Source organism: Entelurus aequoreus, linkage group LG18 (assembly GCF_033978785.1).
Source record: "Entelurus aequoreus isolate RoL-2023_Sb linkage group LG18, RoL_Eaeq_v1.1, whole genome shotgun sequence".
Classification (NCBI taxonomy): domain Eukaryota; kingdom Metazoa; phylum Chordata; class Actinopteri; order Syngnathiformes; family Syngnathidae; genus Entelurus; species Entelurus aequoreus.
In genome coordinates, this window is record NC_084748.1 from 47413007 (window position 1) to 47428996 (window position 15990).

The 15990-nt window shown below is 32.1% G+C and overlaps 1 protein-coding gene across 1 annotated transcript in view; it reads right to left on the reverse strand.

Annotated features, from left to right (window-relative positions):
• The window catches only part of LOC133634204 (ATP-sensitive inward rectifier potassium channel 12-like), a 28037-nt gene extending 12262 nt beyond the window's left edge, over window positions 1–15775 (reverse strand). The window contains exon 1 of the mRNA XM_062027290.1: window positions 15567–15775. The gene's annotated coding sequence lies outside the window, so the exon portion shown is untranslated. The remainder of the gene's footprint in view (window positions 1–15566) is intronic.
• Window positions 15776–15990: the final 215 nt, after the last annotated feature.

Here is a 15990-nt window from a genome sequence, read left to right on the forward strand (position 1 = left end):
TCAAAAAATTGGGATTTTTTCTAAGTGTCAAAAAATTGGGATTTTTTCTAAGTGTCAAAAAATCTGGATTTTTTTCCCAGTCTCAGAAAATTGGGATTTCTTTTAAGTGTCAAAAACTTGGGATTTGTTCTAAGTGTCAAAAAATCTGGATTTTTTCTAAGTGTCAAAAAGTCTGGATTTTTTCTAAGTGTCAAAAAAATCGAGATTTTTTTCTACGTGTCAAAAAATCGAGATTTTTTTGTACGTTTCAAAAAATCAAGATTTTTTCTAAGTGTCAAAAAATCGGTATTTTTTTGTACGTTTCAAAAAATCGGGATTTTTTTGTACGTTTCAAAAAATCGGTATTTTTTTGTACGTTTCAAAAAATCAAGATTTTTTCTAAGTGTCAAAAAATCGGTATTTTTTTGTACGTTTCAAAAAATCTGGATTTTTTTGTACGTTTCAAAAAATCTGGATTTTTTTGTACGTTTCAAAAAGTCGGGATTTTTTCTAAGCGTCAAAAAATCGGGATTTTTTTCTAAGTGTCGAAAAATCTGGATTTTTTTCCCAGTGTCATAAAATTGGGATTTCTTTTAAGTGTCAAAAAAATCTGGAATTCTTTTAAATGTCAAAAACGCGGCATGCACGGGGGTGATTGGTGGGGTAAACGGTTGCAAAACTAGCGCAAAAAGTTAGCATGCTAAAATTAGTAAGCTAACGTTAGCATGCAATCAGTTAGCATGTGTCACATACCAAGTTACTGTAAGGTGTATGGCGGTCTAATTAGAGAGAAAAAAAACATAGAATTAGTGTAATAATAGTAATAGTATAATATGGGGTTTGTTGGTCGGTTCGTCGCTTATTATCCGCCAGAGTTTAGGGTAGAAAAACTATATGTTCGATAAACTGACGTATGAGCAATAATAATATGGGCTGCTTGCATTGCATTGCAGCGGACCCATAATAAATAAATAGATGAATTTTGGTGTAGAAAACCATATTAGCTGCGCACTTTGGACAGCCTTGGTTTATGCAGTAAAAGGTTGCGTTGTCAATGATCATGTTCCTAGGAAGTGGTTGCGGTTTGCAGCTCTTTGGTTTATGGTTTCCAAGGAAGGGCAAAGCCAAAGAAAACATTTCAACAAAGCGGGAGTTAAGTTGACCAGGTTCTGGCCTCGGGCGGCTCGACGCCAACTTGCGGGGACAGAGGTCCGAACAAGACTTGAATCCGCTGCCAGAGGAACAATCGATCCGCCACTTGGCCCCCTGACAAGGTTGCAGGGCTTATTATGTCAGAACCAGCAGAACCCAAAAGTGGCGCTTGCGTAACCGTCAGCGGGTCAATGGTCCTAAAGGTCTTTGGCAGCGCTCTCAGTCCAGTCAGCAAGGCACTAATGGACGGTCTTGGGAATATTTCCCACAACTGCCTTTTTAAAAGCCTTCGCTCGATATGACGCAGGTCGGCAATAAAGCGTCACGTGTGGCGGTCTTGATGGGATTTGCCGTCATGTAACGGGTGCGACGCTCCCGGACTCCCGGCCCCGCGGACAGATGTCGGCGCCGATTGGCCGGATCACCAGCGATTTTCCGGGCGGATTAATCCCGAGGAGGCAGGCTGACGTCAGCGTGAAGACGCACGCATCTTGGAGGGAGTGGTCTTCCTCACGGACGTCTCGGGGCGGGCCGGTCCTGCATCCTGCTGGCGGTCACACAGTGTCATTGCGGGGAATCGACCGCGGTCTTTTATGTAACGCCGTATCCCGACATGACCACGTGGACTGAAGAACTTTTGTCCAACTCGTATTGTTGTGATTTTTAACACTTAGAATACTAACATATGTACTAACTCATGCTCACTTATCATCTTTTTAACTCTACTCCCCTTTGCAGTAATACAACACCCGAAACTAGTCAAGTTGCCACGTTGTGTAAATGGTAAATAAAAACAGAATATAATGATTTGCAAATCCTTTTCAACTTAAAAAAAAATGGAATAGACTGCAAAGACAAGATATTCCAACTGTTATTTATTTGCAAATATTAGCTCATTTGGAATTTGATGCCTGCGACGTGTTTCAAAAAAGCTGGCACAAGTGGCAAAAAAGACTGATAAAGTTGAGGAATGCTCATCAAACACTTATTTGGAACATCCCACAGGTGAACAGGCTAATTGGGAACAGGTGGGTGCCATGATTGGGTATAAAAGCAGCTTCCATGAAATGCTCAGTCATTCACAAACAAGGACGGGGCGAGGGTCACCACTTTGTCAACAAATGCCTGAGCAAATTGTTTAAGAACAACATTTCTCAACCAGCTATTGCAAGGAATTTAGGGATTTCACCATCTACGCTCCGTAATATCATCAAAAGGTTCAGAGAATCTGGAGAAATCACTGCACGTAAGCAACGATATTACAGACCTTCGATCCCTCAGGCGGTACTGCATCAAAAAGCGACATCAGTGTGTAAAGGATATCACCCCATGGGCTCAGGAACACTTCAGAAACCCACTGTCAGTAACTATAGTTGGTCGCTACATCTGTAAGTGCAAGTTAAAACTCTACTATGCAAAGCCAAAGCCATTTATCAACAACACCCAGAAATGCAGCCGGCTTTGCTGGGCCTGAGCTCATCTAAGATGGACTGATACAAAGTGGAAAAGTGTTCTGTGGTCGGACGAATCCACATTTCAAATTGTTTTTGGAAACTGTGGTCCTCCGGACCAAAGACGAAAGGACCGGATTGTTCTAGGCGCAAAGTGTAAAAGGCAGCATGTGTGATGGTATGGGGGTGTATTAGTGGCCAAGACATGGGTAACTTACACATCTGTGAAGGCACCATTAATGCTGAAAGGTACATACAGCTTTTGGAGCAACATATGTTGCCATCCAAGCAACGTTACCATGGACGCCCCTGCTTATTTCAGCAAGACAATGCCAAGCCACGTGTTACAACAGCGTGGCTTCATAGTAAAAGAGTGCGGGTACTAGACTGGCCTGCCTATAGTCCAGACATTGAAAATGTGTGAAGGCTAAAATGTGAGAAGGGAGACTGTTGAACAACTTAAGCTGTACATCAAGCAAGAATGGGAAATAATTCCACTTCAAAAATGTGTCTCCTCACTTCCCAAACCTTTACTGAGTGTTGTTAAAAGGAAAGGCCATGTAACACACTGGTAAAAATGCCTTCTTTGCAATGTGTTGCTGCCATTAAATTCTAAGTTCATGATTATTTGCAAAAAAAAATTGAAGTTTCTCAGTGTGAACATGAAATATCTTGTCTTTGCAGTCCATTCAATTGAATATAAGTTGAAAAGGATTTTGCAAATCATTGTATTCTCTTTTTACCATTTACACAACGTGACAACTTCACTGCTTTGGGGGTTTGTACTTGTTTAAGAACTTGTTTATACTTTTGGTAGTGGTGTGCGGTACTGAAATACCGATACCACCCAAACCGATTCCTTATGCTTTTAGCATATGGCTAAAGCAGGCTACGTGGATTTGAAATTATCTTTATTTTTCTCAAGCTGCCGAGCCTCCTCTGAAGTCTTCCGGGCTAGATTAGGTGAATTCATTATGACCGAGATGTTGTTAGTAATTCTGTCTATTGATACATTTTAAAATCGAAATTAATCACACTTTTGAATTTGGATTAGTCACGATTAATCGCAAGTATTACTGGTAGCATTAACTCGCTTGCATGCTTTCAATTAACTTAGACAATCTAATTAAATAATAAAAAACAATACTTTGTCACCAATAAAATGTTATTGTTAGGATAGATAGAAGGTAAATGAGCAAAATGAACTGTGTGATTATACCTGATTAATGCAATGTTTTCTGTGATTAATCGCATGAGTTAACTCGTTATTCTTTACAGTCCCACTTACATTACACTCATTTTCTTTGTCACCTATTACACCTTTACTAAATTAGGCCCTGTGTCTTTAAAAGTCGCTAACTTTACTTTTAGCATATGGCTAAAGCAGGCTACGTGGATTTGAAATTATCTTTATTTTTCTCAAGCTGCCGAGCCTCCTCTGAAGTCTTCCGGGCTGGATTAGGTGAATTCATTATGACCGAGATGTTGTTAGTAATTCTGTCTATTAATACATTTTTAAAATCGAAATTAATCACACTTTTGAATTTGGATTAGTCACGATTAATCGCAAGTATTACTGGTAGCATTAACTCGCTTGCATGCTTTCAATTAAATTAGACAATCTAGTTAAATAATAAAAAACAATACTTTGTCACCAATAAAATGTTATTGTTAGGATAGATAGAAGGTAAATGAGCAAAATGAACGGTGTGATTATACCTGATTAATGCAATGTTTTCTGTGATTAATCGCATGAGTTAACTTGTTATTCTTTACAGTCCCAGTTACATTACACTCATTTTCTTTGTCACCTATTACTCCTTTACTAAATTAGGCCCTGTGTCTTTAAAAGTCGCTAACTTTACTTTTAGCGTATGGCTAAAGCAGGCTACGGGGATTTAAAATTATCTTTATTTTTCTCAAGCTGCCGAGCCTCCTCCGAAGTCTTCCGGGCTAGATTAGGTGAATTCATTATGACCGAGATGTTGTTAGTAATTCTGTCTATTAATAAATTTTTAAAATCGAAATTAATCACACTTTTGAATTTGGATTAATCACGATTAATCGCAAGTATTACTGGTAGCATTAACTCGCTTGCATGCTTTCAATTAAATTAGACAATCTAGTTAAATAATAAAAAACAATACTTTGTCACCAATAAAATGTTATTGTTAGGATAGATAGAAGGTAAATGAGCAAAATGAACGGTGTGATTATACCTGATTAATGCAATGTTTTCTGTGATTAATCGCATGAGTTAACTTGTTATTCTTTACAGTCCCAGTTACATTACACTCATTTTCTTTGTCACCTATTACACCTTTACTAAATTAGGCCCTGTGTCTTTAAAAGTCGCTAACTTTACTTTTAGCGTATGGCTAAAGCAAGCTACGGGGATTTGAAATTATCTTTATTTTTCTCAAGCTGCCGAGCCTCCTCCGAAGTCTTCCGGGCTAGATTAGGTGAATTCATTATGACCGAGATGTTGTTAGTAATTCTGTCTATTAATACATTTTTAAAATCGAAATTAATCACACTTTTGAATTTGGATTAATCACGATTAATCGCAAGTATTACTGGTAGCATTAACTCGCTTGCATGCTTTCAATTAAATTAGACAATCTAGTTAAATAATAAAAAACAATACTTTGTCACCAATAAAATGTTATTGTTAGGATAGATAGAAGGTAAATGAGCAAAATGAACGGTGTGATTATACCTGATTAATGCAATGTTTTCTGTGATTAATCGCATGAGTTAACTCGTTATTCTTTACAGTCCCAGTTACATTACACTCATTTTCTTTGTCACCTATTACACCTTTACTAAATTAGGCCCTGTGTCTTTAAAAGTCGCTAACTTTACTTTTAGCGTATGGCTAAAGCAGGCTACGGGGATTTGAAATTATCTTTATTTTTCTCAAGCTGCCGAGCCTCCTCCGAAGTCTTCCGGGCTAGATTAGGTGAATTCATTATGACCGAGATGTTGTTAGTAATTCTGTCTATTAATACATTTTTAAAATCGAAATTAATCACACTTTTGAATTTGGATTAATCACGATTAATCGCAAGTATTACTGGTAGCATTAACTCGCTTGCATGCTTTCAATTAACTTAAACAATATAATTAAATAATAAAAAACTACTTTGTCACCAATAAAATGTTATTGTTAGGATAGATAGAAGGTAAATGAGCAAAATGAACTGTGTGATTATACCTGATTAATGCAATGTTTTCTGTGATTAATCGCAAGAGTTAACTCGTTATTCTTTACAGTCCCAGTTACATTACACTCATTTTCTTTGTCACTTATTACACCTTTACTAAATTAGGCCCTGTGTCTTTAAAAGTCGCTAACTTTACTTTTAGCATATGGCTAAAGCAGGCTACGTGGATTTGAAATCATCTTTATTTTTCTCAAGCTGCCGAGCCTCCTCTGAAGTCTTCCGGGCTAGATTAGGTGAATTCATTATGACCGAGATGTTGTTAGTAATTCTGTCAATTGATACATTTTAAAATCGGATTAATCACACTTTTGAATTTGGATTAATCACGATTAATCGCAAGTATTACTGGTAGCATTAACTCGCTTGCATGCCTTCAATTAACTTAGACAATCTAATTAAATAATAAAAAACAATACTTTGTCACCAATAAAATGTTATTGTTAGGATAGATAGAAGGTAAATGAGCAAAATGAACTGTGTGATTATACCTGATTAATGCAATGTTTTCTGTGATTAATCGCATGAGTTAACTCGTTATTCTTTACAGTCCCAGTTACATTACACTCATTTTCTTTGTCACCTGTTACACCTTTACTAAATTAGGCCCTGTGTCTTTAAAAGTCGCTAACTTTACTTTTAGCATATGGCTAAAGCAGGCTACGTGGATTTGAAATTATCTTTATTTTTCTCAAGCTGCCGAGCCTCTTCTGAAGTCTTCCGGGCTAGATTAGGTGAATTCATTATGACCGAGATGTTGTTAGTAATTCTGTCTATTAATAAATTTTTAAAATCGAAATTAATCACACTTTTGAATTTGGATTAATCACGATTAATCGCAAGTATTACTGGTAGCATTAACTCGCTTGCATGCTTTCAATTAAATTAGACAATCTAGTTAAATAATAAAAAACAATACTTTGTCACCAATAAAATGTTATTGTTAGGATAGATAGAAGGTAAATGAGCAAAATGAACGGTGTGATTATACCTGATTAATGCAATGTTTTCTGTGATTAATCGCATGAGTTAACTCGTTTTTCTTTACAGTCCCAGTTACATTACACTCATTTTCTTTGTCACCTATTACACCTTTACTAAATTAGGCCCTGTGTCTTTAAAAGTCGCTAACTTTACTTTTAGCGTATGGCTAAAGCAGGCTACGGGGATTTGAAATTATCTTTATTTTTCTCAAGCTGCCGAGCCTCCTCCGAAGTCTTCCGGGCTAGATTAGGTGAATTCATTATGACCGAGATGTTGTTAGTAATTCTGTCTATTAATACATTTTTAAAATCGAAATTAATCACACTTTTGAATTTGGATTAATCTCGATTAATCGCAAGTATTACTGGTAGCATTAACTCGCTTGCATGCTTTCAATTAACTTAAACAATATAATTAAATAATAAAAAACTACTTTGTCACCAATAAAATGTTATTGTTAGGATAGATAGAAGGTAAATGAGCAAAATGAACTGTGTGATTATACCTGATTAATGCAATGTTTTCTGTGATTTATCGCAAGAGTTAACTCGTTATTCTTTACAGTCCCAGTTACATTACACTCATTTTCTTTGTCACTTATTACACCTTTACTAAATTAGGCCCTGTGTCTTTAAAAGTCGCTAACTTTACTTTTAGCATATGGCTAAAGCAGGCTACGTGGATTTGAAATCATCTTTATTTTTCTCAAGCTGCCGAGCCTCCTCTGAAGTCTTCCGGGCTAGATTAGGTGAATTCATTATGACCGAGATGTTGTTAGTAATTCTGTCAATTGATACATTTTAAAATCGGATTAATCACACTTTTGAATTTGGATTAATCACGATTAATCGCAAGTATTACTGGTAGCATTAACTCGCTTGCATGCCTTCAATTAACTTAGACAATCTAATTAAATAATAAAAAACAATACTTTGTCACCAATAAAATGTTATTGTTAGGATAGATAGAAGGTAAATGAGCAAAATGAACTGTGTGATTATACCTGATTAATGCAATGTTTTCTGTGATTAATCGCATGAGTTAACTCGTTATTCTTTACAGTCCCAGTTACATTACACTCATTTTCTTTGTCACCTGTTACACCTTTACTAAATTAGGCCCTGTGTCTTTAAAAGTCGCTAACTTTACTTTTAGCATATGGCTAAAGCAGGCTACGTGGATTTGAAATTATCTTTATTTTTCTCAAGCTGCCGAGCCTCCTCTGAAGTCTTCCGGGCTAGATTAGGTGAATTCATTATGACTGAGATGTTGTTAGTAATTCTGTCTATTAATACATTTTTAAAATCCAAATTAATCACACTTTTGAATTTGGATTAATCACGATTAATCGCAAGTATTACTGGTAGCATTAACCCGCTTGCATGATTTCAATTAACTTAAACAATATAATTAAATAATACAAAACAATACTTTGTCACGAATACAATGTTATTGTTAGGATAGATAGAAGGTAAATGAGCAAAATAAACTGTGATTATACCTGATTAATGCAATGTTTCTGGATTAATCACGATTAATCGCAAGTATTACTAGTAGCATTAACTCGCTTAAACAATCTAATTAAACGATTTTTTTTTTAAAACAATACTTTATCACAGTTTTGTTAGTATAGCTAGAAGGTAAAGGAGCAAAATGAACTGTGATTATTCTGCGTAGATACCTGATTAATGCAATTTTTTCTGTGATTAATCGCATGAGTTTACTCGTTATTTTTTTTTACAGTCCCAGTTACAAAACACATATTTTATTGGTCACCAAGCTAACGTGGTAGTTTTGTTCATAACCCTTTCGCATCTTTAATGCAGAAAACGCATCAAAGCATATTTGGATTGTAGCGAAGGCGTCCCTCGCTAATAAAACTTTGGACTCCCCTGCTTCGTGTTGCATAACTTTACAAAATGTTGGCTCAAAGTGAAGGAGTCCTGGGCGGTTTATTCATATTTTTAATGTGTCTGTTCAGTTGGAGTCGTTGCTGAAGTATCAGCGTGAATTTGGCCGCAGACTTCAGCCCCTGGGGGAGGCTAGCCATAATTAGCGGTTGTACGTCTCCATAGCAACGCTTTTCTTCCCTCCTGGTGTTGCCAGCGTGTTTGTGCACCTTTTTTTTTATGACTCGCCGATTCCCACCCGGCACCTGCTCGCTAAAATCATTTAACTTTTTGGGTTTTTGAAGCGCAACGAGACGTTTGTGTTTGTGTTTGTGTTGACATTGAAGCTGGCTGCAATGTTGTCGTGTTGTTTTCATTTAAAAAAAATATTGTTTAGCTATTACCCCCTTGTATGTATGTATGTATATATATTTTTAAAATATTTGTTTATTTTTATAATTTTTTTTCATTTTATTAATGTATATTTATGTATTTTATATCTTAAGCACAAAAATTATGACCAAAGTGGTGAACCTTTATTTTCATTCCTATTTCAATTTTATTGACAGTTGAGTTAAGAAACATAGAAAAAGAAATCACTTTTGAATTTAGCTAGAATGAGTGTATTTTTATAATATTTATTTTATTAATGTGTATTTATGTATTTTAAATCTAAAGCGCCAAAATTAGGACTAAAGTGGTGAACCTGTAATTTTATTAATATTTCAATTTTAAGAAACATTTAAAAAATCACTTTTAAATTTAGTTAGAATGAGTTTATTTTTATAATATTTATTTTATTTTATTAATGTATATTAATGTATTTTATATCTTAAGCGCAAAAATTATGACTAAAGTGGTGAACATGTATTTTCATTCATATTTCAATTTTATTGACAGTAGAGTTAAGAAACATTAAAACAAAAATCACTTTTAAATTAAGCTAGAATTAGTTTATTTTTATAATATTTATTTTATTAATTTTTATTTATGTATTTTAAATCTAAAGTGCCAAAATTGTGACTAAAGTGCTGAACCTGTATTTTTATTCATATTTAAATTTTAAGAGACATTAAAAAAATCCCTTTTAAATGTAGTTGGAATGAGTTAATTTTTATAATATTTATTTTATTTTATTAATGTATATTTATGTATTTTATATCTTAAGCGCAAAAATTATTACTAAAGTGGTGAACCTGTATTTTCATTCATATTTCAATTTTATTGACAGGTGAGTTAAGAAACATTTAAAAAAAATCACTTTTAAATTTAGCTAGAATTAGTTTATTTTTATAATATTTATTTTAGTAATGTGTATTTATGTATTTTAAATCTAAAGTGCCAAAATTATAACTAAAGTGGTGAACCTGTATTTTTATTCATATTTAAATTTTAAGAAACATTAAAAAAATCACTTTTAAATGTAGTTAGAATTAGTTTAATTTTATATTATTTATTTTATTTTATTAATTATTTATGTATTTTATATCTTAAGCGCAAAAAATATGACTAAAGTGGCCAGACTATATTTTCATTTGCACTTAATATTTATTGACAGTTTAGTTAAGAAACATAAAAAAAAAATCACTTTTAAATGTAGTTAGAATGAGTTTATTTTTGTAATATTTTTTAACATGTATTTTATATCTTAAGCACACAAATTATGACTAAAGTGGTGATTCTGTATTTTCATTTGTATTTTATTTTACTGACAGTTTAGTTAAGAAACATAAAAAAAACTGTTTTAAGTTTAGTTAGAATGAGTTTATTTTTATAATATTCATTGTTATTTTGTTAATGTATATTTATATCTTAAGCGCAAAAGTTATGATTAAAGTGGTCAAGCTGTATTAAATTATGACTAAAGTGGTCAAGCTGTATTAAAGTGGTGAACCTGTATTTTCATTAGTATTTAAATTTTATTGACAGTTGAGTTAAGAAACATTTTTTAAAAAATTACTTTTAAATTGAGCTAGAATGAGTTTATTTTTATAATATTAATTTTATTAATGTGTATTTATGTATTTTAAATCTAAAGCGCCAAAATTAGGACTAAAGTGGTGAACCTGTAATTGTATTCATATTTCAATTTTATTGACAGTTTAGTTAAGAAACATTTAAAAAATCACTTTTAAATTTAGTTAGAATTAGTTTATTTTTATAATATTTATTTTATTTTATTAATGTATATTTATGTATTTTATATCTTAAGTGCAAAAAATATGACTAAAGAGGCCAGGCTGTATTTTCATTTTAACTTTATATTTATTGACAGTTTAGTTAAGAAACATAAAAAAAAATCACTTTTAAATGTAGTTAGAATGAGTTTATTTTTATAATATTTTTTAATATGTATTTTATATCTTAAGCACACAAATTATGACTAAAGTGGTGATTCTGTATTTTTATTTGCATTTTATTTTACTGACAGTTTAGTTAAGAAACATTAAAAAATCACTTTTAAATGTAGTTAGAATGAGTTTATTTTTATAATATTTTTTAATATGTATATTTATATCTTAAGCGCAAAAATTATGACTAAAGTGGTCAAGATGTATTTTCATTTGCATTTTAATTGTATTGACAGTTTAGTTAATAAACATAAAAGACACTTTTAAATTTAGTTAGAATTAGTTTGTTGTTATTATATTTATTTTATTTTATTACTGTATATGTATATATTTTATATCTTAAGTGCTAAAAATTGGACTAAAGTGGTGAACCTGTATTTTAATTTGTATTTTAATTTTATTGACAGTTTAGTTAAAAAAAAAACATTTAAAAAAATCACTTTAAAATGTAGATAGGATGAGTTTATTTTTATATTATTTATTTTATTTGATTAATGTATATTTATTTATTTTATTTCTTAAGCGCAAAAATTATGACTAAAGTGGTCAGGCTGTGTTTTCATTTGAATTTGAATTTTATTGACAGTTTAGTTAAGAAACATAAAAAAAACACTTTTAAATTTAGTTAGAATTAGATAATTGTTATAATATTTATTTTATTTTATTAATGTATATTTATTTATTTTATATCTTAAGCGCAACAATTTGGACTAAAGTGGTGAACCTGTATTTTAACTTGCATTTTAATTTTATTGACAATTTAGTTAAAAAAAACATTTGAAAAATCACTTAAAAATTTAGTTAAAATGACTTCATTTTTATAATATTTATTTTATTTTATTGATGTATATTTATGTATTTTATATCTTAAGGGCAAAAATTATGACTAAAGTGGTGAACCTGTTTTCATTCGTATTTACATTTTATTGACAGTTTAGTTAAGAAACATTAAAAAAAAAACCTTTTAAATTTAGTTAAAATTTGTTCATTTGTATAATATTTATTGTATTTTATTTTATTAATGTATATTTATTTATTTTATATATTAAGCGCAAAAATTATGACTAAAGTGGCCAAGCTGTGTTTTCATTTGCATTTTAATTTTATTGACAGTTGAGTTAAGAAACATTTTTAAAAAATCACTAAAATTAGTTGATGTTTATATTTATTTTATTCATGTATATTTATGTATTTGTATCTTCAGCGCAAAAAATATGACTAAAATTGTCAAGCTGTATTTTCATTTGCACAGTTTTTTGTTTTTTTAAGAAACATTATTTGTTATTAAATTAGTTATATTTAATTTGTCACAACATAATAGTATTGTGTTCAGTATTTATGAGTCCCTTATTTTGCAGTATATTAGACTAATATTTATTTTTGTAATCAGCCTGACCTAAGCCTTGATAATACTCTTTGTGATTAAAACACATCAAACACACCAGGTGGTAAACTGTAAGTAAGGTGGATATAAATAATAAATATGACTAAAATGAAGACGTAATCCCGCAGCAGGCAAAGATGGAGGAAGCCCTGGTCAAAGAGCAGATTAGTCCTCCTCCTAATCTCCCGGGGCCAAAGCACAATATGAAAGGTGCTGGCTGGCGTGACCCGGCCTCAACCCGTCAGCGTAATCACAAAGTGCGATGACGCCAGCTTGGAAGGAGCAGGCGTGCTCGTGGAGGAACGTGAGCTCCTGCAGGAACATTCCTCCAGCGCGAGGGCGACAAGAGGAGGGGGATTAAGATGAGGGGATTATGACGTCAGCACACATCTAATGGTATTTACTTCAGACAAAGAGAATGAACGTGTGAAAAAACTCTGTGTGCTCAAAAATAGTTTGGATTATTTGTCTCTTCGAAAGGTTCCCAATGAATACATACAACTAAACCAATCTACACATTCAATATTTATACACATAAAGTTGATGATATCTAGGTAGTAATTCAACAAATTAAGTATAAAAAACACGTTTTAAAATATTTTCATGAATAAATAAAATAAGTATGTAAAAGGGTGAAACTTTCTTTTGTATTTATTCATTGTTTTATTCTAAATAATTTATTTTTATTTTATATATTTATTTATTTTTTATTCATACATTTTTTAATTCAAAACAATTACTTTTTTATTTGAATGAAATTCTAAACAGTGAATTTTTTTTACAATGCATTTTTTTTACACTGATATTTTTGCACCAAATTTTTTTACGCTGAATTTTTATACACTGTATTTTTTTCACACTGAATATATTAGACTGATTTTGTTTTGCACTGAATTTTAAATCAGAATTTTTAAACACTGAATTTTTATAGTGCATTTTTTTTACACTGAATATGTTTTACCTTAAATTTTCTTTTAAACTGAATTTTTAAACACAAAATTTTTAACAATGTATTTTTTTACAATTATTTTGTTTCACATTGAAATTTTTTGCCTTGAATTTTTGTACACAGAATTTTTTTTTACACTGGATTTTTAAAAACTGAATGTTTTATAATGCATTTTTTTACACTGAATTTTTTTGCACTGAATTTGTGAACACTGAATTTTTAACAATGCATTTTTTAAACAGATTTTTTTTCACACTGAAATTTTTTACAATGAATTTTTGTACACTGAATTTTTAAACAATGAATGTTTTACAATGCATTTTTTTACACAATGTTTTTTTTACACTGAATTTTTTTGCACTGAATTTAAAACTGAATTTTTAAACACTGAATGTTTTACAATGCATTATTTTACACAACATTTTTTTTATACTGAGTTTTTAAACACTGAATTTTTAACAATGCATTTTTTACACTGATTTTTTTTCACACTGAAATGTTTTGCACACTGAATTTTTTTGCACTGAATTTTTGGACAGTGACTTTTTTTTACACTGAATTTTTAAACACTGAATGTTTTACAATGAATTTATTTTACACCACATTTTTTACACTGATATTTTTGCATCAAATTTTTTTATGCTGAATTTTTATACACTGAATTTTTTTTACACTGAATTTTTTTATACTGATTTAATTTTGCACTGAATTTTAACACATCATTTTTAAACACAGATTTTTTTTTACAGTGCATTTTTTTTACACTGAATTTTAAAAGTGAATTTTCAAACACTGAATTCTTAACAATGCATTTTTTACACTGATTTTTTTCACACTGAAATGTTTTGCTCTGAATTTTTGTACACTGATTTTTTTACACTGAATTTTAAAACATAATTTTTAAACAATGTTTTTTACAATGCATTTTTTTACACATTTTTTTTCACTGAATTTTTAAACACTGATTTTTTAACAATGCATTTTTACACTGATTTTTTTTCCCACTGAAATTTTTTGCACTGAATGTTTTTACACTGAATTTTTAACAATGCATTTTTTACACTGATTTTTCTTCACACTGAAATTTTTTGCACTGAATTTTTGTACACTGACTTTTTATTTTACACTGAATTTTTTTACACTAAATTTTTAAACACTGAATGTTTTACAAGGTATTTTTTTACACAACATTTTTTTTTACACAACATTTTTTTACACTGAATTTGTATATGCTGAATTTTTAAACACGTATTTTGCTAACAATTTTTTTTTTCCAACGAAAATTGTCAGCATAATTTTATGTAAAAATAATTCAATTTACAAAATTCAAACGCGAACAACTCAGTTACATGAATCGAGTGTAAAAAAACAAAACAAACACAAACTAACTTCCATATTGACGTATCTCACTTTGCATGTAACCACATATTATCAAATATTTGCAAATTCCAAGTGGAATTGCTGACATGAATGAACTTTTTGCACAATATCCTCATTTTTGGGAGTTTCCCCTTTACTTTTATCTTGTCTTTTTATTTGTGTTTTAAATACCGTGAAACATACTATTGGATATAAATAAAGTGCACTGGATTAGAAACTTTTACAGCGTTTGCACGACTAAAAAGGTCTTAAAATTAAGTCCGGTAATTATCTATCAAACCTATAAATAAATAAATAACAATTCTTTAGTTTGGGCGTATGACGACAAGTGGTGATGAACTTCTCCCTGAAAGTTTCCACTCCTGGCCGCGGTCGATGGCACAAGTTATGATGGGCCAGTTTGCCGACTCAGCAGCAGGAGTGACGCGTGTGGGCCGGATTGAGGCCACGGGAGCTGTCCGGTGCTGAAAATCGATGCGACGCCCGCAGGAACAATCGACAGGCAGGATTGGGGGGTGGGGGGGGGTTGTGGTGGGCTGCAGTCTCCTGCCCAAACCCCAGGAATGATTTTTTTTTTAAAAATTGGCCCATTCAGACATTTTCCTCGCTGTGTTTACTCTCGCCACATTTTTGACGGTCGACAAGAACGTTTTGCACAAATATTGATCCGCTTGTTTCCGCAACAAGTCCGTCAGCTTCTCTTGAACGTTTTTATTTTTTTTCCCCCAAATAAGTGAGCTAAATTAGGAAGATTCCCGCCATCATGATAAAGACATTCCGCCCATCCATATCGTAACTACTTGATTATTAGGACGTTGCTCACCTTTGAGGTAAAAACGTGTCCCTCTCCTCGGTGTCCCTGCTGAGCGATTCATTCGAAGACGGAAGTTTCTTCTTAAGGTCCTCGTTTGGTTCCTCTCTAATATTTCATGACCTCGCTCCAACTTGGAAAATGTCTTCCACTCGCAGCTTCGTCGAATTGTTCCATAGCGCTGAAGAGTGCCGCCCGCTGCTGCCTCGCTTGTGCATCCCCCTCCATCTCCGCCAGTGCGGGTGTGTGTGTGTGCGTGTGCGAGAGAGAGAGAGAGAGAGAGGTGCCTGATTATCTTCCTATTTACAAGCCATTGTTTTCTCTCCGTGTGTGTTTTTAGATGTCGACCTACTATCCAAACAGTTAAATTATAGCAGAAATCTCTCAGAATTGTTGGGAATTTTCCATCAATTTTAGAAAGAAGTGCGTGGATCCA